The sequence below is a fragment of the Macrotis lagotis genome, chromosome X (assembly GCF_037893015.1).
Source record: "Macrotis lagotis isolate mMagLag1 chromosome X, bilby.v1.9.chrom.fasta, whole genome shotgun sequence".
Taxonomy (NCBI): Eukaryota; Metazoa; Chordata; class Mammalia; order Peramelemorphia; family Peramelidae; genus Macrotis; species Macrotis lagotis.
In genome coordinates this window covers 72,954,818-72,960,868 of record NC_133666.1, presented here as the reverse complement: position 1 = coordinate 72,960,868, position 6,051 = coordinate 72,954,818, and positions in this window count along the sequence as shown.

Here is a 6,051-nt window from a genome sequence, read left to right as displayed (position 1 = left end):
CTGGCTGGGGGCAGGGCTGGGCCAGCTGCCTTGGGGACTGAGATCTGCTAAGAAAGCAAGCAAAAGAGATAGGAAGGGAGAGAAGGAAAGAAGGAAAGGGCTAATGGACATTTAGAGAACAAATCAAACCCCAGAGCCTCTTGGAAGCCTCCCAACAACCCGAGGAGGTTGGGGTACTGGCCATTACTCTCCCCATTTTACAGAGGAGGAAACTAGGGCTCAGAGGGAAGTGACTTATTCAAGACCATACAGCTAATGAAGGGCTCCAATTCCCTCATCCTCTATGTACTCAGAAAATGAGAATGTGGGCATTGACCTGGGTAGGATTTCTGTGTCCTTCCTGCTCTAAAGTTCATGAGGCTGGAGAATGGGGGTTCGGGATAAGATGGCCCCAGGAGATAGTCTCCGAACCTGAAGCCCCGATGGGCTCCCTAGGAGGGACTTCTGCTTGGACAGGGCCAGAGATGGGCTAAAGCCCCAGCTTTTCTTCCTTCTAGCTTTGCCTGTCTCCTCTCCACCATGTTGTCTCTTCAAGAGAGAGAGAGGGGGCCTGATGGGGAATTCTCTTGTTCTTTGCCAGGATAAACAGAGCATGGGGGCACAGGCCAGGGTTAGAAGGGGGCCTTCTCTTCTCTGGGCTCAACATTTCCAGTCTCTTCTCTGAGTGTTTCTCCCGTGGCAAAGACTTGAGAACCTCTGTGGGGTCAGCTTGGATCATTTGGATCTGGGGACTGGCTTATGGACCTGTGTGGAGATTTAGTTTTGTCCCTTGGTTGGGATGAGAGCAAAGGACAGCCATACACACAGGGCTGCAGAGATAGACAGAGACACAGAGGGAGAGTTTGACAGAGACAGAGACATGGACACAGAGACAGGGTTTGACAGAGACAGAGAGACAGAGATACAGGGACAGAGACAGAGACAAAGAGAGTATTTGTCAGAGACACAAAGAGAAAGTACTTTGGGAAGCTTTGATCCACTTAGTTTGGAATGGGGTTGATTCTCCTCATTCCTTCAGCTGGGGAGCTTTTCCTGCCATATTATCGATGACTGTATTGATGCAGGAACCCTAGAAAACATATCTGTGCTTCCTGGACTATCTGCCTGGCAAACGGGAAAGAGGGTGAGGCTTGAAGGCAGAAGAGCTGGGTTCAAATCCAACTTTGCTAGCTTGGGTTCAACCTTGGTTGCAGACCCTCTGCCCCAAGTCGAGGTGGCCTGAGGGACCCCAACCAGAATCACTCACCCTCTTGTTCCTTCTTGAATTGTTTGAAAGGACTGTTAGCATTTGGCCCCTGGGGATAATCAAGTCCCTTTTCACTAAGTGGCAGTGTGGTGGCCACTTAGTCAGACCATCCTTCCCCTTGGAGTCATGAAGCCTCAGATCTGAATCCCTTTCAATGTACAGAGAAACTGAGGCCTTGAAATGGGAAGGGACTTTCCCAAGGTCACAGCATATCTGTAGAGCAAGTCCTGGAGTCCAAATCTTGTACCAGACCGTGGTACATCTGGCCTCAGCTGCTGACTCTCTGAGTGACCTTGAACAAGTCCATGGGTGGGGAGATCAGACTCACACTCCACAAGAGCTGTCTCCTCTCCCTCTAGGTTAAACCCATCCAGTGCCTTCAGTTGATTTTTGAGTGGTCTTGTGATCAGATGACAGAATGGGGGTGAGGAGTCTAGAAACTGGAAACTGGAAAAGACTGGAAAGACTGGAAAAGAATGGGGTTAGCCTTGTTCTGCCTGGAAGGACTAGGAACAGTGTATTTGTGGGGTGGAGAAGGAGCAGGGAAAGGAGGGAGCTTTAGACCTGCTGTCTGTGGCCCCTGAAAACCAAATCAAAGGCCCTCCCCCTGCAGAAGAGGAGGGGAGACATGTATTTGATCTAAGTGTGGGTGACTTGGGGCTAGGCACCTCACCATGCCGGGCCTCAATCACCCAGCTGGAAAATAAGGACCTTCCTCCTACTGAGGGCTCCCAGACTCATCCCCAGAGCAACTCTCACTAGCTCCTAGGACAGGGGAGAGAAAGGGGGGATGGGCAGAAAGAAGCTTCTGGTGAGCTCTTCTCTCCTGGTTCAGCAGCTCACCTCATCCAGGGGATTCTTTCTCTTGAGGGTTGGACTAATCCCCTGGAAGCCCAGGCAAGGAATCCCTGGCCTGTCACCCAGGGAGCCAAAGGGAGCCATGGGAGGAGGAGACCAACTGGGACCTGCTCTTTATTTTCCAATAAGGAAGCTGAGGCAACCTCTCCCTTTTGGGGGCATCCCTCACATCTGCGCTGCCTCTTCTCCAGGCTAAATCTGCCCACTTCCTTCAATGGAACCTTTGGTATTGTGGTAGCCTCCATGGGACATTCTCTAAGCTTTTGTGGTCCTGCCCACAATCCTCTAGCTGTGACTACATCAGTGTAGGAGAGAGAATGGCTGCTGTCTCCTCTCTTCTGGAAATGGTGCTCCTTTGGATACAGGGCAAGTTCTCACAAGTTTGGTTGCTGTATCCTCCATGGCTGACTCACATTGAGCTTGGGGTACACTAAGACTCTCAGCTCTTTTTTTTTTTACGTTTTTGCAAGGCAAATGGGGTTAAGTGGCTTGCCCAAGGCCACACAGCTAGGTCATTATTAAGTGTCTGTGACCAGATTTGAACCCAGGTACTCCTGACTCCAGGGCCGGTGCTCTATCCACTGTGCCACCTAGCTGTCCCGACTCTCAGCTCTTTTTCATTAGAACTGCTGTCGACTCAAGCCTCTCCCACATTTGTGCAAGGGGTTTTTTACCCAAATGTAGAATGTCTGGGCTGTGGGAAATAGGCCAATGCCCTATACAATTTCTAGAAAGTATATTGAGAAGCCTCTGAATTGAGATGAAGAGGATTCAGCTACTTGCCTCCCTGGGGGCTCTGTGTGGTGACTGTCACTTGCTGTGGGAGGCCACGGGGGAGCACTGCTCTGGGATGGGGGGCAATAAGCAGGGTGGTAACCTTCCTCTCCTTTACTCCATAGCAGTACTTTTGGAAAATTCTAGCAGGACACATTGGAGGGGAAGCTGGAGGCAGGGAAGGCTCGGTGGGAAGGGGGGAGGCCCTGGCCTAGGTAAGCAGTTGGGAAACAGAGCTGGAAAGCACCTCAGAGGTCATGGAGTTCAACCCTTTCATCTGACGGAGGGAGAAACAGAGGCACAAACAGAGGAGCCCCAAGTTCTCAGGCTGCTCCCTGCAGAGTTAAACTTCAGTCCCAGGTCCTCTGGCTCTAAAATGGCCTTGACTGTCACACGCTTTCATCAGTCATGATGCAGGGCGGCTCCCTCCCATCATCAACCATCTTCTCTGTTCCTGGGGCCCCTAGGACAAAACCTTGGGCCTGGAGGAACAAATCATGGCAATCCTTGCCAGTTCCAGAGAGTACAGAGCAGCCCCCCCCTGTTTACCAACCCAGAATTCAGGGCCACACAACTGTCCTGTCCTAGCTTTTAGAAAAATAGCATTGTCCTTGGAGTGTGCCTGGGCCCCTTCCCTCTCCCTGGTCCTGGGTTCAGGTACTAAGCAATCATTTGATAACTTCCTTCCACCCCCACCCCCCCAAATAACTACTCTTGTTCCAAGGACAGGCCTCTCACCATGAGGGAGTGTCATTGTTGGCCTGGGCTCTCTCTGATGTAGGGGTCTAGAGAGCTTAAAACAGAATGTTCCCTTGGGAAAGAAGGCTTGGTTCTGGAGAGGGGCAATGCCACTCAGAGTCAGCAGCTGGGGCGGTTGGAGGAAGAGCTGGGAGCCCAGGGGGCCTTCTTGGAGCCTGAAAAGCTTCCCGTGGGTAAGGCCGGCCTTAGTGGGAAGTCAGTCCATGGAAAGAGACAGTCATTGAATTTCTGCCCAGCTCTCACTGGGCACACCTGGAGCCCAGGGGCTGCCAACCACAACACCTTGCTCTGGGAGGGGGGAGAGGGGTCACAGTACCCACTGGCCTTCAACATCTTCCTCCATGAAGGGGGGCAGGGTTAGACTGTCCGACCCCCAGGCTGGCCCATTAGCTACTATTAGGGGCCTAATGATGAAAAAGAGGGGTTGTCAGTCAGAAATATGGAAACCAAGTTTTATTTTTGGAAAATGACATTACACACACCTTGCCAATGTACACAGAAATGAGAAGATGAGGAAGAACAAACATTGTGAGCAAAAGCCCGCATCCCAGCAACTCCACGGTAGAGTGGCCATGTTGGTTGGTCTCTGAGTCTACCTTTTGGCCACTGGCATCGGAACACAACATTGTATGGAGGGAACTGCTGTAGACCCCTGACCAAAGCCACCCTTCACCCTCTTAGTAAAACAGAGACACTGAAGCCTTGGGCCACAGGAGGCAAAAAGGGGCCAGGCTCCAGTAGTCTGCAGTTGAGAGAAGGGGTGGCTCAAAGGGAGAACCAACCCCTCCTAATGGCTATGTTTGAAAACAAACCTGCAATCATGTTACAGGACTGTTCAGGAAAGAGAGAGCAGACCCCTCCCTCCACCCCCTCCCAAGGTCCTTGCTATTGTCGGCATCCATCGGCTTTCCTAATACTGAGCCGTGAAGGACTCGAGGCCAAGCTGATCCTCTGAAGCTCTTGGAAAGGTCTGGAAGCTTTGATGCTCCCTCCTAAGGGCCCCTCGTAGGCCTGGCCAGGCCTAGAGGGATGACATCCGGGACTTACGCACAGTCCTCCAATCTTATCAAAGGGCAAAAGGTGGCTCAGCTTGCCCAAGGTTTACCATCAAGGGGAGTGGGACCTTCAATCCCAGGGTGCCCGGGGAAGAGGCCAATGGCAGTGAGGGCCTGTTGCACAATGTTTTTTGGTTTTTTGCCCACATAGATTGGTCTCAGATCTGTAATTTATGGCCAGAGACAGCCTGGGGCTCAGGATGGGGGAGGAGGGGAGAGGGACACGAGAAAAAGAGAAGACTTCCTTTTCGAAAGTTGTCAACAAGGTCACTGAGGAATGGGATGTATGTATCATGCACTGACTCTCCAAAGCTACAATCTCTAACACTAAATTTACAGCCCCAGCATCACTAATGGTGCTGGGGCTCCCTACTGCCCTTAACTCTACCCCCACCCCCCTTTAAAATGGCCACAGAAATGGTGCAAGGAGAGGATTTCCCACATGTGCCTGCCATGCCTCAGTTGCTTCCAGGGAAGCAATCCTGGGTCCATGAGAACACATGGGAGAGTTATAGGAAAGGACAGGCCCCTTGACTTGCCACTCCACTGGCCACACTTGGGGTGGAGCTAATGGGCACCCAGAAGCCCGAGGCCTCCTGATCACTCCTCCGAATGGTGCTCATATGGGCAGCCTACTCTCAGAGAGAATGTGCCCAAATGGGATGCTACTTGAGTCTCATCCGAGGAGGAAAGAGCATCTGTGAAGTGAATGTCTTTTTACAAAGTGGACTTTCTGAAATACTTTTTGCATTTCAATCAACCCCCCAGTCCTATTGAATCCTAAATACAACTCAAGTCTTACACTTGGCGTGCCCCGCCCCCCACTCCTTCCCCCCACCCCCATGTGGCTCTGTACAGATGGCTTAAAGTATGCCAGCTAAACTTTAAACCTCATCCCCCAACCCGTCCCCTCCCTCCATTCCCTGCCCTCCCTTTCCCCTCCCCCACCCCCCAACACCAAATGACAATCAAATACACACTATGGGCTCTCAGGTATATCATATTGCAGCTTTGTTAACTATGAGCAAATTGAAGAACACCAAGGGGCTGTGAGAAAATAGTGAGAATCCATGGATGGGTTTTCTGTTCAGCTGTTTGCACACAAAATGGCGGACCTGCCTGGATAGCCAGTAAGGATGCGCTCGGGCCCAAGGGCCGGCAGGGCAAGAGGAGGCTGGATGAGGATGAGTAAATAGAATTGTGGAGGAGGAGGAGAGGGGGCAGATGTCTCTGCACAGCCATCCGATTGTGTGAGTGTGTGTGTGTGTGTGTGTGTGTGTGTGTGTGTGTGTGTGTGTGTCTGTGTGTCTGTGTGTCTGCGTGTCTGTGGTGGCAGAGAAGGACAGCCCAGGGCTTTGG